The 27,578-nt window shown below is 41.4% G+C and overlaps 1 protein-coding gene across 5 annotated transcripts in view; it reads left to right on the top strand.

The window, feature by feature from the left end:
• WDFY3 (WD repeat and FYVE domain containing 3) overlaps nt 1–27,578 on the top strand; it is a 180,353-nt gene that overhangs the window by 15,904 nt on the left and 136,871 nt on the right. For all 5 annotated transcript variants that reach the window (XM_074905929.1, XM_074905926.1, XM_074905927.1 and 2 more), the window contains exon 2: nt 20,073–20,167. The gene's annotated coding sequence lies outside the window, so the exon portion shown is untranslated. The remainder of the gene's footprint in view (nt 1–20,072; nt 20,168–27,578) is intronic.

Below are 27,578 nucleotides of genomic sequence, written 5' to 3'. Positions count from 1 at the left end.
TCGCTGATACAGTCTGCTGGGCTTCAGTTTTAAAACCAGTGCTTTGGGGTTTATGCCAAAATATTGCTTGGAAAAAGATTGCTACTGAGAATTCCCCTACTGTCCTCCTGGAAATGCTTCAGAGCAGGAGAGAAACCACAGATGGCAGCATGGGCTGATACACTCAGACCCTTCTCAAAAATCACGCCCCCTGCCTCCCCCCCCCCCCCCCCCCCCCTTTTTTTTTTTTTTTTAAATTAAAAAACCCCAGAAATCTTGTTATCACTAGAAAATCAAAGGCAGACTAAATAGGTTGGTTGGTTGTTTTTTTTTCTTCCTTAATTGCCTCTGGTAATTTCAGTTCATCTACATCTAGGATATTGTTGACATTCCAAATATTATTGCTTTATTTAAACTTAAATCTTTTGCTGTTATTTTTCTTCCAGCGTATGCATGCACAGGTAATTTGGGATCGACATAGTTGTTTCTGATTCAGAGAATGTGGATTAGGACTCCCTTTTGTCCATAGGATTGATAATCAGTGGGTTAAAGAACTTGTTTTAAACAAGATGCGTAAATCCTAATTTTGTTTCTTTGTCTAAGTTTCTTAAATCATCTTGACTGGGATGATGTAAGGATGAAAGTTTTATGTTTGTTTCTTTTGCTGGGCAGGGGAGTGGTTGTTGATACTCGACATGTTTAGGATATGTTCATGTTTGGTTTTAGGCCAAAACATGGTAAGCTTTGGGATTTTCTAGAGTATGCTACAGACAAAGCAGTCAAAAGCCTTTTAATGGTTTAAAGGGAAAAACAAATTACAATTATTTTCATTGCTTTATGTTATTGCCGCTTTAATTTTTTTGACCTCTTCCCAAAGTAAGCTTTAGGGTTATAAAGCAGGAATAATCAGATTTGAACATGTGCATTTGAGCTTCTAATGGTTTAAGTAAATAGGTTTTCAGGACTAGTGTGTCCACAGAACTGTAGCCTGTCTTCCATTTTGCATCTCCTTTGTGTCTTCTGGATGCATCGCCTTTTTTCCTCCTGCATCCAGAACTTGCCTGCTCAATTTCCTATTTTTTTCCACACCACTGAAAATTATTTTGCTTATAATCACACTGCCTCTTTCCCCTTTTTCTTTCCTTCTAGTTTGTGCCTTTTTCTCTTCCCCCTTTGAAGAAAGAGATATTTTTAATTTAGTTGGGAAGATTTTTCAGAACCTGGAGCTCGTCTCAATTATATTTGCAAAGCCTAAAGACAAATTATCTGGATGTAAAAAGCCTAGTGGCCTAGGAGGGGTTTTGCAGTGAGTCTAAGTTAGTTGTCTGTCCGTTCTTCATTGGAAAAAAAAGGTCCTTACAGACTTGAAGTATTTCATAGTGGGTGATCGAGTTAAAAGAAACTGCTCATCAACTGTGCCACACAGAGGCTGGAGTTCACCTCTCCTAGATGTGTGGACCTAGCTGTCCAAAATCAAGCTAGATGTGTAGGATGCCCTTATAGCCTTGGGAGGAAATAATTGCTTTTTGGAGGTACTTGATTCCCGTTACCTTAGATGCTGGCTTGAAGATCATACTTTGAGGGCTGTTTAATCAGAAATAAACTATAGAGCAACCCTAGACATCCAAAAATTGAGTTAAGTTGGTTATCTTTTAGATGTGTAAATTTACTAATAAGACATGCACTTTATTATGTAAACTATTTCCCTGTGTGAAAGTAGGTAGCACAGTTAGTGGTGGAAGCTTAGCGGTGAGCTTTCTGACTTGCTTAGTTTTTAGCATTTAGGTATCTGTCTTGTAAGTAAATTTATGAACAGTGCCAGATTTTGCATGTTGGAGTTCTGGAGCACTTTATGCTTGTGGCTTTTCTCCTCCTTCTCCTTCCTTAGCACCAAACTCCAAAACAGTGGCGGGGGGGGGAGGGAGGAATTGTCACATCTTGCCTTCCCCACGAGGAAGGGCATCACACTTTCGAACCACAACAGCTGTTCCAGTTGCACTCGGGTTAGCGTACAGAAGTGTTTTCAGAGCGAGCTGGGGTTGGTTTACTCTTTGAACAGGTAAAATGGCTCCCCTGACTCCTGCCTGAGTCCTGAACGTGAGAATTGTTCACAGAGAGCCGGGAGGGGAGTGAGGGGACTGCTGATGAAGTGGGTGTAGGGGGCACTTGGTGTATTAATCAAAATTGAGTTGTTGCAGAAGCATTAAGAAAGGTAAGTGGCTTATTTAATTCAGAGCTGAGACATTATGGATAAAGCTATGCTACTTTGTAGCATATTCACAATAAGGGGCTCTTAGGATTGGATTATTGCCATCTGCAGCAATCCCTAATATGAAAAAAAAGATGTGGAGTTTAAAACGTGCTGGTCTCCTGTCATGGTGGTTGCTAGTGAAATGCTGCTGTGACCTAGTGTGGCCAAATAGCATCTGTATCCTTTTCCTGAGGCAGGTTGAGGGCTGGTGAGTTAAGCAGAGAAGGGTGGGCCTTTCTGTAATTGCTGGTCTCTGAATGTCTTGCATATACAGAATCAGCGTGTGTTGTGGTCAGCATTTTAATTTGTGCAGGCTTTCAGGTTAGCAGCTTCTGTCTTTCCCTTGCTTAGAGATGGTTCTGTTCTCATCTGTCTACTTACCCAGGAGCTGGCAGGCTGGAGTGGTGGCTTATGGGCAATATATGTTGGGTGTCTCCCTTTCTTCTTAAATTGATCAGTGCTTCCACTGCATGGGGATCCAAGACGGTCATCTTGCTGTCATTGTTCTTTTTTTTTTCTTTTTTTTTTTTTCTGAAGTGCCGTGGGGCCTCTGAATTGTATCTGGATAGCTTTCAGGCTTTGGCAACAATGGCAGGTACTTCCACATCCAAAGAAATTCAGGAGTATTGCTGCATCATGTCTTTGCTGACTCTGCAGTGCAGCAGCATTTGGGCTGTGAGCCCAAACCACGGTGGGAAGATATAAACTTCTGACCCAGAGGTGAGAAGAACCAAATGGACAAGACTTAAAGCAGAAAAGAGATAATCACAGAGAAATGCGAATTTTAGATGAGGAGATAAAACTTCTGTTCATTTGGTCCACGTCCTTAATGAGAGGGCTATAATTGGGTTAGAATTATCTTGATGGATTCCGTGCTGGCAAGCTGAAATTCTACTGCCTCTTAATCAGCACGCAGCATCTTTGCGGTCTACACGCTTGAGTCAAACCTCACTTTCACTCTTTGTGCAATGCCGCAGCGTACGGGTCTGCACAACGCATAACCACTCAGGAAAACCTCTTTCCTGCTCGTTTCATCAGTGATGTGTTGCTCCTCATAGGTTGATCTTTGTTTCTCTTTTCAATATTTTGCCAGTTCTGTTGTAAGTATCTGCCAAATAGCCAATTATAGAATTAGAATTGTGTTAGTGTTCAGGATTTCTCAGTAGTTTATGATTCCGGTTCCAATGTCGTGATAGGCACAGAATCCACCGAGTTCTGCAGCAACAGGAGAGGTCACGTTTCATGCAGCTTAGCCTTAGAGACAGCTTTCTCCAGCGCAAACAGGGCTGGAAAAGCCAGGTGGTAAATTCTTGTGGCTTGGCACTGGCGCTAGGACATGTTGCTTTTAGGGGAAACAAGATGTTTTTAGTAAGGGTTAACATGGAATTTAATGGTTTATGTTCCAGTAAGCTAAAAAGTAGTGTTTGAAACTTCAGAGGACCTTCTCTTCAGTAGGATTTCACATGTGGTATTTCATTTATTAACTGCTGTGCGCTAAAAGGACTTTTTTGTTGCTTATTTGTTTTCCTGATGAGGAGAAGGGCGGACATTGTATAACTTCTCAGGCAGCAGTGATTATGCAACTGATCCTGTTATTGTGGAGCTGAAGTCCTTCCTAGTCCCTGAGCGCCAGCTGCTTGTGTTCTGGTTGCTGCTTTCTTTTTTCCTCCCCTTTTCTTTCTTCCCCTCTGCCTCCCCACTTCATTTGTGAGCAAGTTATGTTCTTTCCCGTGTTGCTGTTTCCTTCTCTTTCCAGTGCCAGTGAGACAGTGGCTCATTTGGGTTAATTCTTTGGTTCAGTATGCTGTAAAATCAACCTGCCCTTTTATAGCAGACGAAGTATGAAATGTATAGAGAAATGAAATATTTCATGAAAAGTAGAGTTGCTTGATGCCTTATGGGTATATAAGAAAAGGCATTTGCTTGAATCTAGGTGAAATGTTATTGCAAATGGCCTTTGAAGCTAAGGTCAGAAGTTACGAGTTCATGTTCTCATGATATCAGAAGCATGTAAAAAGCTGTTTGTGGGTTTTTCTTCTTTCTTCAAAGGTTGGGCCTGAAGGAAATTTCAGTTTTCTTCCCTCGCTCCCCCAGGGATCACCAAGTAAAATACAGTACTCCTGTGTATAAAATGAGGTAGTTGTAAATCTCATGCTTTTACAGCCAAGTGATCTCATTACAGTGTAATAAAGGCTGTGAAAATTGTGTCGTGTAAAAATGCTGTACATCTTACCCTATTAACACTTCATTTTCAGTTCAGTTTTACGTTATGCTGTTTCCATTTCAGGTCACGTGGCTTCCCATGAGCTTAAGTGACAGCAGAGAGGCTGTTTTGGTCCATGATGAGTGTTCAGAAACCCGCTGATACAACACTGGGTGATGGGACAAGCCATGGTAGACTGCAATGTGCACATCCCAGTAAAGGAGAATTAATAGCTGGGCTGGGATATCATGCTGTTAGCTACACTGCTTGTGTTTCCATGTCAGATGTGATCTCTGTCAGTCATAAATAGGCTCTAATGCTTAGTGTTCTCTTTCTGTATATAAAAATAAATTGGAGATAAGCATTTAAGGTCCTTTATTTAGTTTGGAAGTCTTATGCTATACAAGTTACAGGGAATGCAAAGGATGCATTTTCTTGCTTTTGGAGTCTGTACTGTGGATCAGCTATTTGGGGAGATGCAGGTTGTCTTAGGATTTATAAAAGTGCTGTCGTTTGTAAGAAATTGTAGTCCTTTTGGTCTGAGCTATTTTTGTGGACTTTCTTTTCCTTCAGTGACACGTCTCAGTCTGCTTTAGACAGACCAGCCATACAGAAGGTGTTCTCTTTTGCAACTGAAAAACCGGGTGTGTAACGTATACACTTTAATCCTGTCTACTCATACCTCTGCCCCCTGAATTTCTTCTGCCAGGAACATTTAGTTGTGACTTAGAAGATACTGTGTTCCTCAAGTATGGCCTTGCCTGACTTGTGTGTTCAATCCATTTTTGATAACCATGTTTGTCACTGAGTTACTTGATTATTTCCAGTGTTGGTGAAGGCTCTGTTAGAGTTCATAGCTCAGCCCCCCAGTTCTGGTGCTGTGAGTGCAGTTGTACTTTATCAGAGCTCCTGATAATGGAGAAACCCAGAAGGTAAGGATAAGGAGGGAAGTACTGCAAAGATTTTTCTGGAAAAATACCCCCAAGCCAACAAAACAGCTAGATAAGACGACTAGCTCTTTGCCACCATGGTGGTGGGGGTGCTTTGGTCTAATGAAAGAGTTCCGAAAAGTAATACTTGTATAGGGCCCATAACTTCCTTGAGAATTTTGAAATTGCTCTTCAGACTTTCTTGGCGGAGGTGTTCTGTGGATCTAATCCTAGGATTCTTCTCCGTGACCTCGTAACTTCTTCAAGCTGGATTTCGGTGGCTTTTGGGAACTGTCACCTCTGGCCATGAAATGGGTGTAGTTGTTTTGTTTTTTGTTTTAATAAAGTAATGGAAGGAATTTGGAAATCAGTCTGTAACTTATTAGCTAACTTGTAAAGGTCAGAGAAGACCTGCCTAAAAACACTTTGGAAAACATCAGGTTAAGACCCTACCTAAAGCATGTTTGTGCACGTAGTATTTCCAGGTACCAAAACAAACACTTGAAGAACAGTGAAATGGAAGTCAATATACCTGGTTTAACCTGGGCCTGAAAAGTATGTCAGATATTTTTTTGAAGCACAAACCTGTTAGTTCAGGAATTTGCCCAAGAACTTATTTGAATTCCAAAATAATTGTGATTCTTTAAAATCGTGCAGTGGAATGACTGGTAAGGAATCTATGTCTGTCCTGTCTGCTGCAGGAACAAAAGGCGATTATTTGAATCGGTGTGTTCCCGGAGTGTTTATTGTTTGCCTCTGTGTATCTGCTTTGTACCTGTGGTTCTTGCAGTTGATTTATCTAGCGTTAAGGAATAGGATCCTCAAGGAGGATTTAACGACTCTTTAGCCATTTCAATGAATACATGCATAACTTAGCGTGTGACTCTGGTTGTAGCGGAGTGTTTGACAAGGTCTGGTATGGATTAGTAACTTAAAAGTTTTTTTTTTCTTACTACCAGTTTCCAAAATAGTGAGCAGTTAAACTAGAAAGCTTAGAAATTGAACAGTTTAGGAGGAAGATGTTTCTTTGCAGCTTCAGAAAAAAGATTTTGTTTGTTTTCTCCTTAGAAATTCTGCTGTTTTTTCTTCCAAATTGGTCTGTTTAAAGAAACTAATTCCAGTTGAGATCTCCTGACAGACCTGGGTTGCAATATGAAAAATCAGTGGTGGTTGGAAGCTGTAAAACATGCAGGTCTAGTATCCTGGTTAAGCTTTAAAGGAGGGGGGAGTGAAGTCCGTATCAATCAGGAAGGTGGTGACATCAATAAGCTTAATGACTTGTCTTGTTTGGTATTTCTTGATTCTGTGATACCTCTCTTGAGCTCTGTTCAAATAAATCTCAGTTTGTAAACGTGATTATTCTGGTGCCTTGCAGTGTTCAGCAGTGCTCCTTGTTTCATCATAGCAAACCTAAAGACTTCTGATTGTGTTGGGAAAAGCCCGATTCCTTCAAAATAGCACTGTGTGAACTTGGTTTATTATGATTATTTTAATGATGTGGGCAGCAAGCCAAATGTGACATTTCTTTACAGAATTGGTAGGAATCTAGAGTCATCAAATTATGATTAGCTGGTGTCCTTAATGATGTTTTTCAAATTAAAGGACACTTTTTTCCCCTGAAAAATAAATCCAAACAGAAATAAACAACAGTTTAAATAGTGTTAGCAGACAGCTTTTATACCTCACCAGTTTTTCGCGCTCTTTTTACTTCATGTTCACTGATTTCTTATGTAGTAGAGTGGTAATGAAATTTTATGGTATTGGGTTGGGGTTTTGGTTGTTTTTCCCTTTTTTTTTAATTCTTGACATTTTTTTGTATGCTTTGGTTATGGCACAAATAATTTTGGCCAGGATCATGTTTTTTCTGATTCACTCTGATATTTCGAGTGCCGAATTTTCAAGGAGTTTTAATTTTGCAGTAGGAATAATAATTGTGAACAACTTAGATTTGCATTTAGTATAAGAGGAGTAGGATTTTTTTCATTTGGCAGCTACTCCAGACTGATGGTAGAGGAAGATATTGTAAAAGAATGATATTGTTGCTGGCTCACAGGCAGAGGAAGAAGAGATTCTTAAATTATATTTGGAGCAAGTTGAGTAAGAATGTGTTAAGGGGAAGGAAGTATCAAGCTGTATCATCAAATAGCTGCTATATTCCTCTTCCTAAATGTTGTCCTCTCTCCCACCATCAGCAAAAAACCAGACCTGAACAAAGCAACACCCCCCCCCCCCCCCAAGACAAAAGTCCAGATGGAAACTTAAAATTCACACGTACACAAACCCAATAACTACAAATCTGTTAGAAATATTTACTAATTAAAAGTATGATTCTGTGCCCGTGGTAACAGGGAGAACTGGATAACTCTGGAAAATGAGTTAAAATTATGATTTGTTGATACTTTTCTCTTAAGGTATTTCTTCATGGTTGACCATACAAATACTGAGGTTACTGGATGACTGAAGAGACATTGCAGTTTCATGTTGGCGAGTGACATTTTCTCAATTTAAGTCATTCAGTGTCTTTAATTTTTTTTTTTTTCTTTGTGTTAAAACATACCCATTTGGAATGGTCTGGGTCTGAAACTTACTTCCTACTGAGTCTTTTTACAGATCTTGCACTTTGAAGGGAAAGCTTTAATTCACCATGGTTTTTTTGTGTAAAGACTTCTTATCTGAAGTCTTGGCAGGACAAGTTCTCTTTGTGTGGAATACACAGAGAGACAGACAGAGAACATGGAAGACTAAATCTGTTACCTGCATTCCTCTGCTTTCAACTTCTTTGGATTGCTGGGCAATACATCAAGTTATACTGTTAATTGGAGGATAAAAATGGGTATTATTTAGTGGTCTGAATCTGATTCAAGTTAATAATGATCAGAAGTGTGTATTATGAGATATCTTTGGCCTGTGAGCTCTCTCTTGGATCTGGCATCTCAGAAGAAAGGAGAGGAAAAATCGATCTTGTCTGGGGAGACACTGAGGAAACTTGCTTTGAATTTTGAATATGAATTTAACAGCATGAAATCTGCTGTGTGGAAAAGTTTCAAATATGCACACAATGAAAATTTAGCTATGGTGTCTGAACAAATTAAAGCTCATTAAGCTCTCACAGTTGCAGAGCAAAGTCCTTTTGGGAAGTTTAGACTAGCATGTTTTAAGTGCTGAGTGCTACTTTCTGGAAAAGGAGAAAATAGTATGTGGTCATCATTTTTGCAGATAACTTTAAGAGTGACTCCATTTAGACACTTCTTTTTAGGAGTTGATCTGCAGTACCTTAGTTTCCCTTTGGTTCAAGAAAAAGGAAAAATCAATTAGCTTAGTATATCAAGTGCCAGTGATGAGCTGCATGGGGAGGTCTGACCCCCCAAATGGCTGTGAGGGGCTGTTCAACTTGGGGGTCACTAAATGAAAAGATAAATTTTTACTTAGGACACTGATTTCACATCGCAGGCTGAAACAGTTACTGGGGATATTCAGTATTGGTTTAGTCTGTTGGTGTTTGTTGGGGTTTTTTACAATTTTATTTCTAACGGTTGTATTAAGCCGGTCAAGACAGGAAAAGTATGATTCAAAATGAGATCCCTGGTAGCTGCCAAGAAGGCAGAACCCAAAGCTGTGAGGACTTTGCAAGCAGTCTGCAGAACAGGCTCTCCCAGGAACATGGTAAATAGTCTTGGACAATATGCAGAAGGTCTCTGTCCTGTCAGGGTGGTGGTAGTAGTTCAGTGGATTTTGTTGCTTGCAGGTAGCTGCTGGAGTAAGGCATCATCTTGTTTACCATCAGAAGCTGGTAAACTGCAATAAAGTAGACGTTTATGGAAATCGTTGTCTTAGTGTTCCTTTTCCAACATGACTTGTTACTTCAGTTAAGCTAGAAATTACTTGGGACTTGGAGAGAGCTTGCCTGAATATATGCTAGCCTTGCAAATTCACAAACAGTGGTTAGAGGTGGGGGTTTGAGGAGCTTGGTAAAAAGGCTTCTGCAAGATGAGAATCGGGATTCTGCAGCGCTCTTCTGAGAGGTGATGGCTGGCAAATCACAGTGAGATGGCTAGCACCACAACAGCTGCTGAAACGTTTTATAGCTGTACGTGTTCTGTGGCAATAGGCTGTTGGAGCTGAAGATTCCTGGTGTAGTGTATGATAGAATAAATAATTAAGCCTTTATGATTAGGATTTATGTATATCATCACCTTTGAGTTGTTCAGTTGCGTGTCGAACAGAACCTTGAGGATATTCATAAACATTTAAATATATACTTTTGGTGGTCAGGCTTGCCTTAACTCTGTCTGAGCTGGCAAAATTCTCTAGAAAACAGAATCATGACCCAGAGACCTTCTGAGGACAGTAACATTTAATTTAGCAGAGAGGAAACACTGCCTTGGAATACATGCATTTGAAGGATTTGATTCCAAGGTCACCAACCAGAAAAGAGTTATTGTAGAACAGAAATAGCTAGCTGGAAACCCAGGAATTCAACCTCCTCTGCAAATCCCTTTGTTCTGATCCCTGGGAATACCTGGACACTGGCTGTGCAACACACAGCCTAAACCCAGTATGCTTAGCCCAGGGCAGGAGGGGCGCTGGGAAGAGTGCAGCCTGCGGGCCAGTTATCTGGAGGGCTGCTTCCTCTTTGCCTGCTGCGCTAATTTTCCTTTCCCTCAACACACACAGAGGAGCAAGTGGCTTGGTGCTGTCTGTGCATGTTGTGAAGCCTTCTAGGCTTTTGGGTGAGGATGCTGTTGTGGAGGCCAGAGCTGCAGGCCAGCAAGCACAGCCACCTCTGCACGATCCGTGGGACAATTTCTCTGTGTCGCAGATGGACAGAACCCACAGATTCAGCAAGGCAAGAGCTAACTTGATGCAAGGTCAGTTCTTGCCTTTATGAAAATGTTAACCTGAAGTACAGCACCAGGCAGATAGCTGTGCTGTGCTCAAAGGCAACTCACCAGGGCAGCTGCTTTTGGGCAATACCCGCGACTTGACTGCGAGTAGGACTGCTGAAATATTGCCGTGCTGTGGTTCTCTGTGATCCTTGTTAAGGAAGGATTGTTACTGCGGGTCAAAATGTTGCCCCCATGCCGGGGGGTGCTGGAGAAAAACTTGTCACAGGACTTGTGTGCTGCAGGACATGGCAGCTGGGATGGTTCTTGAGGAACCTGCTTGGGTCTTCTAGAGCTGGATTTGAGCCAAATACAGATGTCCTGACTAGCAGAATCTTTTGTAAGCTTGGGAGGGCCTGTCCTCGGCCCAACATGTACTATAGTATGTCTTGCTTTCTGTTCTTTTCCTCCCTTTTTTATTTACTGCAGACTTAATGATGATTATTCTGGCCCCCAAGCAGATGCCCAGAAAGAAAATGACGTCCACTGGTGGAAAAGTTACCTTCCCTGTTGTAAAGTAGCAGGATAGGCAGGAAACTGAAGGCAGTTGGTTAGAAGTGAAAGGATCCATTCAGTTGGGAGATTTGGGCAACCAGAGCAGCAAGACAACTGACTTCGCATGTTAAATGTTAGAGTGGGACACTGGGATTGAGACACTACATATGTGACAGCGGGGAAAAGAACTTCTCAAGATGTCTCAGGCTGGCAGAAACCTCAGCAGACCTGTTGTCCGACCTCCTGCTCACAGCTGGACCAGCTGTGAGATGGGACCAAGTTGCCGTGGGTTTGCTCCTGTCGTTTCTCGAAAACCTCCAAGGCTGGAGACTGCGCAGCCTCTCTGGGCCCCGTTCCAGCACCTCTGTTCTTGGTGGGGGAAAAAAGCTTCTTTTCATGTGCAGTCTGAACCTCTCTGTCTCTCTGTCCTCCTGCCATGTAGTGCTGTGAAAAGCCTGGCTTTATCTTTGGTTTGCCTATAGCCTGTGGCACCTTTTAATATAGGTCAGCCTTCGGTCCTTGTTAGGAAACTGTAACTTTGTGATTAATTAAAGTAAATAAAAATGAGTATGAGCTTGGAATTAATGACAGGGATAGCGTAGTGATATATTGATTACATTATGCAATATAACATCAGTGCACATAGCTATATTGAACAACCTAGCATGTAGACACTAATTAAGAGGGAAAAATCTTTACTTTTGAGTGTATTATTTGGAACAACTTTACACACTTCATAAAAGAAACAAATAACTGTCCCCTCACGGCTGAGAAAATTGAACGTAGTACTTAAAATCATGTTGCAAGCCTCCAAATATAATCAAGGTAGCTTAGGGGTGCCAGAGCATCTGTCCTCCGGGGAGGTGTCTGACCTTTGGATTTCAGAATTTTAGATACCAGTGATGTAGATAATCAGGGCTTGTCTCTGTATCCAGAGGGTTTGATTCATTCCTGTGGAGAGCTAAAGCACTAGCAAGGCATTAGCTTTCTGAAATAAACAGAGGATCCCTCTCTGTTATCCTAGTTCTGATCTGGTGAAGCAAAACGTTATGTATCTTTGTGAAGGCTTATTTTGTTCTTTCATAAATAAAATAATAGCTTGTATAAACAATACAGACTCACTATTTGAATGTGTGTTTGACTGATCTGGTTAAGGGCCGTGCCTTTTGGTATTTGATCAACTTAAAAAGTATGTATATGGTCACTAATCTTTGTTTTAGAAGAGATGACCACTCTGGAAAGCTTGGCTATCCTTATCCTCTTGGAGATGCACAGGGGTAAGATGAGAGGCACTGGACACAAGCAGCAACAAGGTAAATTACAACTAGGATAAAAATTTACACTGTGAAGGTAGGCAAACACTGGAGTTGGTTTTTCAAAGACATAATGGGATTTCTACTGTTGGAGATGCTCAGAACTCACCTAGACCTCTGAGCAAGCTGAGCTAAGCTGACCCTGTGCTGAGCAAAGGTTAGGCCGGTATCATTCTGTACTTACAGGTGAACAACATCCAGTATTTTTATGATAGGAATCATAGACCCGATTATTTAATTTGAAAACGTCTATGTAATGCTTCTTATCAAGCAATTAATCAAATTTTGTCACAGGTGACCCTCAGGTCAGTTGAGCATATCTATATAGGGAGCATCTTGAGTTTAACGCTGACAGATGGAGATTTATTTCTACAAGAAGCGTGTTTTTTTGCTGTAAAGAGCAGAAGATTGTTTACAGGGCGATTGTGGATTAATGCATCCTTGGCAAAGACTTCTGTAAAGTGAGGATTGAGTACAGTAGATGAGAATATTCTGAAGACAACTTGAAATAAATTTTACTAATCTATTTAAATGTACATGGTTTTGATGGTTCATTTGGAGGGGGAATTAGCATTTATTTCCATTTGGAGCATCAACTTATAATAGTAGATATTATCAAAGCATGCAAATTTAATTAGGAAGTAATTAAAGAGCAAAGTAACATCAAGCGTGTATGACAATTTTCTTTTTTCAGTCTAATTTTGTCCTTGACTTTACATAAATGCACAGTTTATGGAGCACTGCTTCTTTCCAGTGGCATAGAAATCAGGAGTTGCATTAAGTCTTCCTGACTCTTCCAAATGACCGTGGTAACACTGAGGCACGACTTGGGCTGTCCAACGGAGCCTGCCCGCGGTAAATGAGACTGGAGTTATTGCCTTGACTTTCATTGCCTTGCTTTAAAAAAGCTTGGGTTGTTGGAATTAAATTTCACTTCCTTTTAAGTTCTACCCAGTGCCAAGTTGTTGAAGTTTTTGTGCTGTTCTGCCTCTGTGTATATGGTGCTTCTGGAGGAGACATGAAAGCAGCTGCAGCTCGAGCAGTTTCTTTAGGGTGTTGTCTCCTTTTACTGTACCTGCTTGGCACTTTGCATGTATGTATCTTCTCATCGCTTTGCTATGTTGGCAAGAATCTGGCTGAAATACAATCCATTGAAGATGAGAATTTTTCATGTAGGAAGGGACTATTGTCTGAAAGGTGTAGGAGTGCAGGTGCCTGCAATATCATCTGTCAGGGGTTCTGTAGACTGGTTGCTTTTAGCTCCTGGGTGACTTCATGGGAAGGAGCAAGATTGAAGAGCAGTATCTAGTGAGGTAGCTGTAATGGTCTGTCACCATGACCCCTTTCATGAGGGTCCTCCCCTTTGCTGTGGAGTGTGAAGACATCTGCATTTTGAGGGTTGGCATGGGGCTTGGCATGTTGTCTCACAGAGTAGGGTATCTTTTTTTTTTTCCTCCTTCCCCACCCCTTATTTTTTTTGGTGGTCTTTAAACATGATAAGTCTTGGGAATATAAACTGAAGCATTCACATTGTTTTAGCATGGGATTGCCTGCTCAAATTGTCATTATGTGTGAGAAGTAGAGGTTTCATCTGGTTACAGTGCTTATCTGTTCTTGCATGTGTTTCTGGAGCTTGGAGACAGGCCATCATCTGTGCAGAATTTCGTGCCCTGAATCGTAATTTCTTAGTTGTAAAGCAGAGCCATTTGTAATTTAAATCACTGCATATAAGATCTTCCCCCTCCACCTCCAGAAAGTTGTGTTTAAGGTGTGATGGTGTTCCCTCCCCACCCCCAGCTGGTATCATCTTCCTGGTGTTGCTTGCTTTCCAGGCTGTGTTATGCTTGCTGTTGGGGCCAGCAAGAGTTATGGGTGGTGGTATTCTGTTTGAAATTGAAGACGAGTGGAGCAATAGTTGGTGAAAATTTTTTAAGCAGTCTGTGGTGACAAGTGCCAGTGGACTTGTGTGGGTCATTTTTGCTGTTTTCCACTGTGAAGCTCCAGGGTTGACCTACAAGAAGGTGAAGAGTGTGCCTTAAAGCATTTATTTCTTCATCTTTTTTGAGCATGAGGAGGTTAATGGAGTCTTTGCTTAGAAGTATGCAATCATTTGGAACTATGACAAGAATGCCAATAGCTGAATTTAAAAAACAAAAAGCAGAAGAATCCAGTAATACCTGTGAGGAGAAGAAAGTACCCAGGTTGCTGGAGTTGCGAACTTTACTGAAGAAAATAGATTTGGTGGCTTTTCTTGTCCCTGTGTTCAGGTTTACAGAGCTAGAGCTTGGTTTAGTAGAAGTAGTGGGTAGAAAACTACTAGTAAAGAAAGAGGACTTTGGAGGGAGCCAGAAACTAAAGGGTTTTAAGGTGGGTTTTTTTGTTTGTCAGAGGGAAACATCTGGCTCTTTCAACCTGATCCTACTGTTAAAATAGCTGGAGATACTTGAGGTATTTATCCCATTTGTATTCCTTCTCTCAAATTATGTGTACAGCAGAAATGTTACCTAACTTATTTCTCATTGTTGTGGACAGTGTGAATTCAGATATCAGCTCCTGCTGGGATATGGTCCTGACGGCTTGCCTCATCTGGTTAAAGATGGGCTTTGTCTTCACGTCCTTTGTAGTGCGTCTGAAAGTCACCAGTGATGCAGAGAATGCATGCTAAGCACACATCTCTACTAGAAAAGGCAGAAATTAGGCTTGGGTCCTGTAATGTTTATGAGCCCGCTGATTTTTTTTTTTTTCACTTAGAAGCAGGATTTTCTCTGTCAGACATGGAGCAAGTACTAGCACTCAATTACTGTAATTTCTAGCAACAACTGTTTCGGGCTTCCAACATCAATGCCCTGTTCAGCTCCTACTGATGGGAGTTTTGCTTGTATGTAACATCTTCCTTGACTTCTCTTTGATATAACATGAATTTTGTAGCTTTGCAAAGCATAGAAACAGGTAGGAAAATGACAGGTTAGGTCTGAAATAGGTTTCTGTTGGATACCTGTGGTGTGTAGCACAGAAGAAAACTGATGCTCGTTTAGTGCTTTCATTTTTTTATATTCTGATGCCACCAGTGTAGTATGTGTAAACTTGATAAACACAGTTTACCCACAGGGGAATACTTGCAAAATATCTTAAATGAGGGGAAAACAGTGAAGTTGGAAGTCTGCATAGCATTTGTATTTCTTTTTCAGAAATGAGACGTACGAAGAAGCAGATTTGATGATGTTACTTTATCAGTTTGCTTCTTTGCAGTAACCAAGTGGTTTGTGATCACCAAGATCTGTTGTTCAGCACTTTTTGTGGGATGTCTCGTGAGGGTAGCAATCCAATTTTATTTGATTTGTTAAACTCTAGAAACGGTGCCTAGAACTACTGAAATACTCAGTTGAAATAAAAATAGAGACCTAACTAAAATTCCTGGTGGAATACCTAGTGGCATGCAGGAGTGCAAATGTTTTATGTTGCAGCGAGCAAGCTAAATGATAAGGACAAAGAAGTAAAAACAGCTAAGAGAAATTATTCAAGTCATACATACATATTATTAGAAACTGATTTAAACTTATCAGCATCAATTCTGAAGAACAACATTTGGATAAGCAGTAATCAAAGTTCAGTTGACTATATCCTTTTTCTTATCAAAAAGTTGTTTATAATAAAAAAGTGCATTTATTATAAAATATATGCTGACCCAATGTATTGTGCAGTTTAAAAGAAAAAAGCTTTTATTCATCTAATGGAAAAATATTTTGTGATTAAAAACTTCCTAAGTAAACTCTTCAGGAAATGTCTGTAGTTTGGGACTTGTCTGAAAAAGAAAATGTCACTTAAACTGGATGGTGATTGCTGTGAAGTGTCACTTAGATTTTTATTGGTCATGCTCAAGCTGGCCACCCTGATATTATGTTTTGAAAAAATAGTTGCAAATTACATGTTCTAACTCTTTGAAGCAAAAGAATCCCTTCAGTGCAGCAGGGAGCTTTATGTAAGCCATGGGTGGGGGTGTTTTTGGTGACTGGAACTTGTTTTCTGAATGACACTTGATTTCTGGAAAATAATAGATGTGGCTGCTGCCAGAGTTCAGTGGTGGGTCATGAAAATGAAGTGACGCAGAGCTGGGAGCTGGCAGCATGGCTTCTCAGTTGTGCTGGCGTGTGCTGCATCACCCGCCGCCCCACGTACAGCAGTGCGGATGGGCTCTGGTGGATGAGGAATGCTGAAGGTGTTTGTCCTGCACAGCAAGAGGAAACGTGGCAGCTCTCTTGTGTTTGTTACTTGGCATGTACTTTTTCATGAGGCAGCTGCCACTTGAGGTGTTTTGGAAATGGTTGTGAGAAGACACCCAATATGAAATGGGTTCTTTGCTTTGGTTCTTTGGTTCTTTTTAATCCCTTCTCTTCCATTCCGGGCTTCAGCAGCCTCTGGGTAGCGTGGGATCTGCAGATGGGAAAGCCGTTAGCCAGAGAGCAAGGTGCCACGTCTTCTCCAGACACCGTGCGTCTGGAAGGGTGCAGTCTGATTGAGGGTGAACTTCTGTTTTCGTGCACCCTTTCAGTGGACAGAGGTGGTGAGGAGGCCCGTAGGCAGTGCGGCCACGGAGTCCCTTGTGTGCCTGCGTGCCACCAGGAGCTCCGCTGTCCTTCTGGAGGGTCAGAAACCTACTTGGGATGGAGAGAGGGTGAATGCCCTAAGACATCTTCTAGGAAAGGTAAATTTGAGTCTCGGTTGTTTGGAAAACACAGACCTTTTCCTCAAGCATGAAGAGGAAGGGTTTTGTTCTCAGCATTTAACATGCCGGTCTGTTTCCCAGAGGCGTTTCTCCTTTACAGTGGAGACTTGATTAAGCAGGAGGGACCCAAGCTATGCCGCCCTCTTGGCACTGACCAGAAACAGTTCTCCTTTCTCAGAACTTGCAGCGTGGTTTTCGTCCGAGTGCAGCATAGTTGGAGAACGTACACTAGCTGCCACTTCTGCCTGGGGTGCTGGTGGGGGATGTGAGGCACTGATGTTGCTGGAACTGTCTTGGGTGCTTCCAGAGTTTTGCTGTTTGTGACAGTGTGTTTTAAACTAAGCTGTCTTGTGACTTATTTTAGTTATATTTCTTTGGAGGATGTCAGTGTTTTGGGATATTCAAGGCTGAAAACATCTTTTTTTTTTTTTCCCCCTCATTACTGTAGTATAAATAGGATGTGCTGTTGGCTTTGCAGCCACTTTAGGTAACTCAGCTGATGACCACAGGGAGAATTTAAGCTTGGAGAGTACTAAAGATTGGTTGACGTAAGTAAAATAGGAGTGGATTATTTTTGGCACAAAGGCAGGCATTTAGTTCTTGTTAACTGTGTTTAAACAGCACCTCCTGCCCCCCCCCCCCCCCCCCCCCCCCCGCCCCGTTAATTGGTTTTGAGACTGCAAGTCAAAACAACTCATTTTGTGCAGATGCTTTTAATGAAGTATTTCTGAAGCCATTGTGACCGTAACAAACTTAAAATATGAAAGTAGAATACATGTGAGGGAATCAAGGTTTAGAGACGAGGCATTCCAAGTATACTGTGGGAATAGAGATAAGGTTGATGGTTCAGGTCCCAGAAGACCCAGCTGGAGGTGTGGTTCCGTGGTGCTCCCACAACTTTATTCTTTTTACTGCACCTAGTTTCTGTTAGACCAAGTAAATAACACAAGGTTGCAGCCTGGGTTTTACTTTCTAATGGTGTTTTTTACAGCTTTAGCTGGAGAAGGTGCCGATACTACCCTTTGATTTCTGCTCAAGTAACCTTGTGGGTTTTGAGTACTTGTAGTGTAACTGGTCATTTGAGTTTTGCAAATACAGTAGGTGTTAATGAAACTTGGCTTAATCATAGTTTGATCTGATGTGGAGACCCTACCTGAGACTTCCATTGTCTGTATTTAAAAATAGTAATCTGTTGTTTTGGACCTGAGAGGTTGGTGGTGATAAAAAGGTTCTTAACAGAGTGAAATGCAGTTGAAGGTGGCAGAAACTACAGTTCCATTTTTGTGTTGACGTTTGCTGCCAAGCTAGTCCCAGTAACTGTTCCTATGACAAAAGGACCATTTGTTTATCCTCTTAGTTTAAATATTCACTTGCTTCTGTAGAAGTAAAAATAAAAGTGCTCACGCTGCTTGTTGCATTTCTGGGATTTGCGGTCCAGCTTCTGCTGTTTCACATGCTGGACACACACGCAGTATTTGGTGCTGGCTGCTGACTCCTTATTTTTCCCCAGTTGCATGACGATGAGATGAAAGTGAGGGGAGACAATACAGGTAGAAGGGGAGGATGAAGGCTTTCCACAGCCTGTCACGTTGAATGAGATGAGGATACTGTAGGGTGGTTCTCTGGCCTTGACGATTCTGCGTGGCAACATGGGCCTGCGGTACGTTGGCCAGGCCTGGGCTGAGCCCGGACTTTAGCACTGGCACCGAAGCATTTAAGATACCACATAAATCGTGGGCCTGGATGTGGAGACACACGTGAGGCTGGATTCTAGGATATCTGCTGGTCTGAGTTTATGTAGTTTAGTTTAGTCGTGGTCACTGCTGCAGGTGGGTTGCTGAAGCTAATCTCCGGAGCAAATAACAGTGAGTGGATGCCGTGTGGCCTGTGGGTATGAGGTAGGTGAGCTGAAGCTGAGATGCTGTTGAGGATGGTAGTGGGGTGAGTGCATGAAGTGCGTGAGTGGATGGATCCCTCTGGAAATCGAACTCGTTAGCTGGTCGTACTGTGTGCTGGGGGGTGTTGGAATGTTTTTGTAGTTTGTTGCTTGGATGCCTTTACCAATTTCCTAGATTAAAATAATATTCTTTCTAAAAGCAGGCTTCACTCAACAAGCAAGGGCCCTTAGTCTCAGAACGAAATAAATGCAGTTTAAAAACTGTGGGAGTCTCAAATGGCATATGCTGTTACTTCTCTGCCCTGGGAGCAGCAGGCGCTTTTACAGTCATAGAAGAGGACTGTTTGCTTTAGCTGTTAATGCTGACTCTTGCACTTGCCAGAAAGTTTCTTTTTCGTGCATACAACGTTGTGACAAAATCTGTTATTGCTAGTAAGTGGTGCACCATCTCTCTGAGCGTGTTTGTCACATTAGTGCTCTCTCTCACAAAGCCTTTCTAAGGGACCTGATACTGTGCAGCTTTTTTTGACCTGTGTTGATTCCCGCCACCCCCATCTTCCCCACTGCTTTAAATGTACAGAATAATAAACCAATAAACAATATGAATTGTATTACAAACTTTTTCTGGTTGCTTTAGGTACTGTGTAGTGTAGGAACACCTGAACTAGTGCTGAATGGGGCTGACTGGGAATCAGAGGAATGATAATGGTCTGCCATCTCATGGCTAATTAACCAAGGTGCAGCATTTCACCGAGGTACCTAATTGTTTGCCAGGTCCAGCAGTGAATAGTGTTGGTTCTGCTGCCTCTGCCACCTGCCTTGAGTTAGCTGGAGAATGTCCTCGGGAACGGACTCATGCTGAAGCCAGCTCAGACTCACTGCCCCTTGTTGGCTTTTGCGTGTCTGCTTGCAAATTCTAGGATAAGCGTTTTATAACTCCAAAAAAAGAGGCAGAAAAACTAGTGGAGAGGCAGGGAAAGTTAGGCGCATCGAGGAGCTTCACAGTTGCTCAGCTGGGCTGGGGTCAAGGCAACTTGGTTCTTGTTCCCCCGCTGTAATGATGAGAAATGGCTGAGCTCCTCGGAGGGATGCTTTTGCTGATCACAGCCTGCCAGTGCATTAATTACTGGGCTTGCACTTTATAGCAACTCTTGCAGCAGTTCATGTGCTCTCAGTGAGTATTATTTAATTGGAAAGACAATGCTTGTTTAAGCTTAATGCTGTGTGTCAAGTTCTAGTTTGCCACAGTTCCTTTTCCAGGAGCTATTTAAAAGATTTCTTAGTTTTGTGAAAGTCCAGTTGTCTTAGGAGTGACTGCTCTTCTATTTCAAAATGGCAGACCTCTGTGATTTTATTGTCACATTTCTGTTCTAACCTTTATCCCTTTTACTTTACCTAGTGAAAGAACAGCTTTGGTGTTGAAGAGGAACCTCGGAAAGGAATGGGCCCTGTTTTCCTGAAGCTATCTGTCCTGATCCCAGGAATGCTGTAGAGGTTAGTGATGTGGGTGCTTAAGAGCTTTTGCAGAAATTGCCTTTTGATTTGTAATCAGCTCCTTCTTCAATAAATTTTGTGTGAAGCAGTTCATTTGCCTGTCGCAGCCAGAGTGTTAATTCAGGCACTGTCAGAACATGGTCAGTTTATAAGTACTCTACCCAGACAAAATTTAGGGGTTTGTTTATCTATGTAATGCTGTAGAAACACATAGCTGGGTGATCACAGTGTGATGCGTGCTCGGAGTCAAGCTGCATTAAATTTGGAGGTTTTAATTGATAGGTTTAAAAAAAAAAAGGTGAGAATGATCATAATACATGAGACTGTAATACATGATTATTTTTTGAGTTTTTCAAGTGTCTCATTTTTACTTTGAGAGAAGGATACTCCTGCTGTTCAGTTGAATGACAGGCTGGGAGAGGTCTGTTCTCTATCCACACGAAGGTAATGTTATCTCTACTTTTGCTTCGAGTGACTTTGTATTTCAGTTTTATATCCTAGTTTCTTTGGATTATGTACAAGCTGGGTAGGCTGCTTGCTGCAAGTGTTTTTCCCAATAGCTGTATAGTCTTACCACAAATATTATGGCCTACAAGAAGCTTCCTCTTGCAAGTAGAATATTCAATCTAGTTTACTTTCACATTTTTTATAAAGCTAAAGAGGATTAAGTGGATTTATCACCGGATGGATTTCTTCTTAACTAGTGAAGTCGAAAAAGCTGGTATAACTATCAGATTGAGTAATGCTTTATTTTGCTGATGAAAATGAATGTTAAATCTGATGAAGTGGTTGGGGGGAGGAAGTAGACATTTTGAAGTGCTCTTAAACAAAGAAACAAGAAGTGAATTTCATAGGAGCAGTTGAGTTAAAATCTATTAAACCTCCCTGGTTACTGTAAAGGTTTTTTAATCTGTTAGCTTTTTTTTAAAAGCATAGATGTCTCTGCTGAAGAGTAATGACCAGGCTTTGCTAGGATACCCTTTAGCATACAGACCCTTTTGGAGCAAAAAGGGAAAAAACCCAGTGAAAAAAATGCAGCAGCACATCACAGATACAGAAAGTGAAGAAGTGACCCAGTGGTAAAAGACCTGTTAGTAAGGAGATGCTAGTTGGTGTCACTCAGAGTGTGTGGAGCTTAACAACTGTTCTTTTAAGTGGTGCTGTTTCTTACGGAGAGCTTTAATTATTCATATGTTCTTACAATCTTTATCTTATCTAGTATAAAACTGGGACTTGTAAAATGTTCAAGGGGGAGGCATCACTTCTAATTTAACAAAAGCACACAGAAAGACAAAAACCCCAAAACACATCCTTCCACATGAAATCCTGCATGCCAGCATCAGTGCTTTCATTCTAGCTCAGTGCTGCTGCTTTAGGCTCCAATGTTTTATTCATTAATGATAAAAAAAAAAAATCTGTCCCCAAGGGGTTCTGATGGCTTTTTTTGCTTGCTTTTTTTTTTTTTCTTTCATAGCGAATACCTTCCTCCCTTCAATGTTTTGTGTTTAGATTTTATGAAGGATAAAAAAAGATGAAAGGCTCATCTCCTCTCTCGTTAGTCTCCCTCTTGGGGAAAGCAGTTAGTTTCAAGCAAACTGTTGAATGCATACTTTTTGTGAATCTGTTTAAGACTGTTTTTTTAGTATCATGATCTGCTGTTCAGATACATATGTAGGAAATACTTCCTTGGCACTTCATACATCCTGTTCTTCCAGTTCCGAGGACATGCAAGAACTGGCAGAACTTATTAGCTTGCACTTACTGCTTCTGTGGTTATATTCCTCTCAGACCTGAGCCTGCTGTGTTTGATTCAGTCGGGCTCTCTGTGGGGCCACGTTGAGTTTCTTTCCAGCTATGCCATGACTTACCCACAGCTACATGGATAATAGTAAAAGTTGTGACGCAGTTTATAAACACGTAGAAGATAATGAGATAAGGGAAGGCAGCCAACCAACATGGATTTGTCAGGGAAAAAATTATATCAAGTTGATTAGTTTGCTTCATGCTTGACAGATGAATTGGATGCATAAGGGAGGGAAGGGATAGGAGTGATACAACTTGCAGTGTATAAGTTTTGAAGGATGTTCTTTTGAATGCCATACATATGATTTTATTTTATTTTATTTTTAAGTGGAATCTTCCTTAAGTCACCATACTGCAGGAACAAAACTTATTAAAAATGGTTCAGTGGAGCAGTCAACAGGGATTAGGGATCACCTGGAAAGACATTTGAAGTAGATTTCGTTACTAGCTTGCTATGCCTGGGTTTGTCAGTAATGGCATCTGTGATTTAGATGATGGAGTAGAGTCTACTTACAAAATGTGTAGATGATGTCAGTTTGGGAGTAGACGGTATGGGCACCACAAAGGGCTTATATTAAGGTGTCTGACTTTGTAATTGGGCTAAGCTAAGTGTTTGTGTGTGTTCGTTTGACCTGACTCACCCAGTGTTTATTTGTTGTACCACGGTAACTCAGTCAGTGTATATAACCTAAGTATGTTGAGCTTGTTGAGTTGGATGGCCTCTTCCAACACTCTCTTTCGTTTGTGGTGCTTTTCTATCCTTTAGTAAAATTGCAGCACTGAAACCTGTTACTTGAATGGAAGTGGTCGTTACGTTAAAAAATGGTATATCTGGATTTGAGGTCTTGGGACACTGCTGGGTTATACATGTGGAAGGGAGACACCACTCTTGGAAAGTCCCAGGATTTTCTCTTGTGCTGGAGGGGAGCAGAAAGTTAGACACTGTGGAGCAGGCAGCTGCTCTTGCAGGCTTCTAGCAGTGCCACCCCCCTGCCTTTCCACCCGAGACACAGCAACAGACCCAGTGAGGCAGCGAACTCCAGGGCTGCCTCCCTCTGTCTGTTCTCCATAACACAGCTAAAGCAGCTTGTCTGGGCTCTGGAAGCTGCTCCCACAACCCCTCTTCTCTGCGGGCATTTCTGTGTGCACGGTCCAAAATGGACACTGCTGGCTGAGGTTCAGGAAGGATGGAGGGGGTGGAGGGCGGGCAGAAGCCGTGCTTGAGGTGTCCACGGTGTGGATTATTGTTTGGCTTGTTGAAGGTGTACGTGAGGGAAGAATTAACTTCTGTATCCTTTTTGCTAGGTTGCTGGAGGAGTTACCAGCGCTTCCCTCGGTACCTCAGGTCTTTTTGCTTTGAGGACTTTGCCCTAATGTTTATTTGTAGTAGTTCCTTTAGCCTGCCACAGAGAGAAAATGTATGACTAGGGAGGAGTGACCATATTTTTTAAGAGTTTTTATAGAATAAGGTATGAAATGTGGAAATAATTGTCTGGGATGATGTTAGAGAAGTCTGACGTACTGCTTTGTTTTGACCTGTGATTGAAAGGGATTTTTTGCATGATGTGCCTTTTGCATGCACAATGCACTTCGCAGAGCTGTCAGGCTATTGTGAGAGATTAATTTGCTGGCTCCCTTAGAGATAAGCACCAATATTTCACACTGGGTCAATAATTTTTGCTAGCGATAGATTAACGCCTGAAACTCCCTTTGCCACGTTCCTGTCTGTTGGTGATGCCGTAATCTCTTATGGATGAGAAACATAGTGAGGGGACAAAAATTATCTTTATTGAGATTAATTCTGTGGAGAAGCTGCTCTCTGGTTCTGTAATCCCTACTGCTCTGCTCTTGACTTCTTGGAGTATGGCTCTCACTCTTTGGTGCCCTAGCAAATGTGTTTTTAACAAAAATAGAAATTAAGCTGATAGTAGGTACACCTTAGCAGCAGAGACCTGGTGCGCCAGTGGTACAATTGGAACAGCGAGAATGCTGTGAATGTTTCATGCCCAGTCTTCCGTCCCAAATGGAAGAGCTACTACTGATAAGTGACAGCCCGTGAAAGGCAAGCCTTAGGCGGTACCGTGGAAGGTCCCATGAATTGAAACAAACTGGAGGCACAGTAAGTGTAGGTTTAGAGCTTTCTCTTGTTTGATTAGAACTTCAAAAAGCTGCCTGGGAGCAATCTCAGAGCATGTTCCTGTAGCTGCAGGAATAACTGTCCAAAGTGCTGGAAGATGAAACTCTGATGTGCAGCAATTTTTGTAAGTGAGGAAATAACAATGGAGAAGTGGGCTGCCGTCTGGCTGTATTGCAGCGAGGGTTTACTAGAAATATGGTTTACTCTTCAGTGTTGCTAAAGGGTCATCTTTTCAGTGTTGTTTTTTATTTTTTTTTTTAAAAAAAGGAAGGCAAAAAAGTCATCCCTGTAATACCTGCATGAGAGAAGTTTTAGCAGGAGGCTACTACTCTCTGCTTTGCTCTGTGGTTCAGGATGATGAAACTTCATCCTGTGGTAGAGTTGGATATCTTACTACATCTTCTATTTAGTCCTCCAAAATGACAGTCTTGCAGAAATGCTTCCTCCAGTAGGGTATGTACAGCTACTGTGAAAGGCACCGTGCCTTACACCAACGTGTGCCTTCGCTAGTAAGCTGACTTTCTTCCTTCTGTGCAATTTGTCAGAGTTGAACCAGTCACTCTTTTGAACGATGCCATCTCTTGAACTTGGTAACAAGAGGGCAGTTGGCACCGTGACTGGGTGTTTACTTTTCAGCATGCAGGATGCACTCCTGTGCCAAGGGCTCTTGTTATCTGGATGGGTTGTGGGAATGTGTGTGTTCACGTGCATCTTATGTAATACATAATGCTGCTTTACATCAGGTACTGGAATATTGCTACCCGTCTGAGCTCTGCGTTAATTACTCAGCTTTTAGAGCATCCTTTCTTTGTTCAAATAACAGAACATTTATTATCAAAAAAGATGATGTAAAAAGCCCAAACACCTTCTTCTTGCTCTCACTCCTTGTTCCCAGATTGAGCAACCTGGAGTGCATACTCGAGGGAACATCTGCAAATTCTTGACAAAGAAGTAAAATCAAATTAAAAAAAGGAATGTATGGTAAAAATGTAAAGGAATATATATGGATGTATAAGAGAAGAAGCCCTTGCTGTGGTACTATTGTTACAATTAAATCCTAGCATTGAGCATTTATTTACCTGATTTTATAATGTGTTTTTGTTTGGCAACATATTGCTGGGTTTCACTCTGTTTATTGCATCGTGTTTGTCTTAAAACCAAACAAGAATCGTTAGCCTCATTCTGTGCACTGCTTCCTGTCAAAAGGAGACACAAAACTAGAGAGAAGGGATAGTGTTGAAAAAGTCGTGTCTCCTTACTTGTGGAAAGCAGGTGCTGTCCTCAGGTTCTGTGCGTGCAGAAACGGCCAGGCACCGTGCAGGATGTCTGGGTGAGTCCATGCACCGTCACAGATGCACTGCAGAGGCCAGGACTTGTCATAAATAACTAGTAAGTAATTTCTGTAGCTGTAAATGACATTAATTGTACATCAGATGCACTGCAATGTCTTTTATTATTATTATTATTTTTGTCTTGTTGATGTATTTTCCTCCAGCGAGAAAGGATATTTCCTTAGTGTGTGTCTGTATATAGATGAACCCAAGGGGAGAATGGGAATAAACTCTGCTTCAGTAGTTGTGCTTTTACTATGTGGGTTTTTGGGGTCTTTTCTGGGATAAGTTTAGTCAGAAAGCAGGGACCACTGCAGTCACTTAAGCATCCTTTTGTGACCCTGGGAGAATTTTTTTTTTCAGAGAGCTGCAGCTTCAATCCTAATTTGTTTTCTATACCTTTGGTCATTACTGGAGAGAGGGGCTAATACAGTGATCAGACATAACGTGTGAGTAACTGTAGTTACGAATAATGAATTTCTTTGGGAAACCCTACCACTTCTAAATAGTTGTTATTAAAACAAAACACCTGGCAGTGTTGAGCTGAACCAGCTGTTCTATATTGTATGGTGCTGTGCATGAAAATAGCATTGCAAGCTCAAGTAGTAAACACTGTTAAAAACCAAACAACCACCACCCAAACCAAAAAAATCACAGAAAATTTAAAGTTAGGAAAACACACATTGCATCTGATTTAGATACTGGTAAGATGTGTCTCTTGTACTCCTTTTATTTTTCAAGAATAATTGTTGTGTTGTGAAATTTAAATGCATCTACTTTTGTAGGAGATAAGAAAAGCAGGAAGAAATGTCATCTTCCAAATTAATTTGTAAGCTGTGATGCGTTGTTCTCAGTGACTGTGTTGCAGACCCGATGTCTTTTTGGTTTTTGTTTGTTTGGTTGTTTGTTGTTTTTTTTTTTTTTTTTCTCGAGTAGTTTTTTTGTCTCGTTCTGCTGCTTGTGTGATTTTGATTTATTTTTGTAAAGTAGCTGTATGGGTTACTGTGGCCTGGGTGTTGTAAGGCAGAAGGAGGAATCCCTTCCCTTTGCCCTTCCTGCATCCCTGTCCTCGGCGGGAGGGACCAGCTGTGCTCCACAATCAAAGCAGCCTGGGTGCTGGTACAGCCGGCGCTGGGGGGTGGCGACACACAGCTGGGGGGGGCCGCCTGACTCCCAGCAGGATGTTTACTGACCGTGGGCTGGCACTGGCTTTAGGCAGAGGAACTTGCCATCTCCTATCAGTAGTATCTTACAAGGAGAGGATTTGAAAGCTAAGATGCTTGCGCTGAACTTCAAAAATTCGAGGTAGGATGAGACTTAAATGAATGCAAACTACTCGTATTTCTTTGCATTGATACTTTTTTTGCTCCCTAGACTAACATTTAAGTACACGGGTAGCTTCTGAAAAGTTGTCCTTCTTGTCAGACTCTTCGGTGCTTGTTCTTGCTGTTACAAAGAGAAACTGAACCAAATGGCAAGCTGAGATTTAGTCAAAATACAGTGATACTTGCAATAGAGTACATAATGTAACTGTGCATAATTTTCTGTGGTTAGGATGTTGGCTGTACAGAAATAAGTGAAAAATAGGTAGATTACATTTGTCATTCCACCTAAGGAAGAAAGTAATAGATTTTAGTTTGTTGTGTGCATAGTTTTCAAAATGCAGAAGTAACCAGGCTGTTCTCCAGTGTGGTAGTTCTGCTGTGGAGCAAACTTGTTATCAACTTACATTGCCAAGAACATTGACTGATACCACAAAGTTAGAGAAGAACTCATCATATTAAAATAGTAAGTTGCCTGTCTCTATGCTATAGGCGTCATTTTTTTTTTTCTCGTTGAATAAGAGAAGGCTCACTTTTGGGGGGATATCTACCTGTCCTATTTAATCTTGCAGTATACTACATAAAATTCTGTTGAGAAAGCATTTATTCACTGTGAAATATAACTTCCATTTTGGCATTATTGCCAAACAGGAGTAGAACATGGGTAATGGAGCAGAAAACAAAAATAGTTTTGAAAGTAGTTATGGTAAATAATAGATACACCAATGCCATTACTGGCAATAAAAAGTAAGCTAAATAAGCATGGGTTTTTGAAAATGTTGCAGCTTTGTCCCTCTGAGAGATACCAACTTTAATGT

This window comes from Athene noctua, chromosome 4 (assembly GCF_965140245.1).
Source record: "Athene noctua chromosome 4, bAthNoc1.hap1.1, whole genome shotgun sequence".
In the NCBI taxonomy this organism is placed as follows: Eukaryota; Metazoa; Chordata; class Aves; order Strigiformes; family Strigidae; genus Athene; species Athene noctua.
This window is presented reverse-complemented; position numbering and strand designations above follow the sequence as displayed.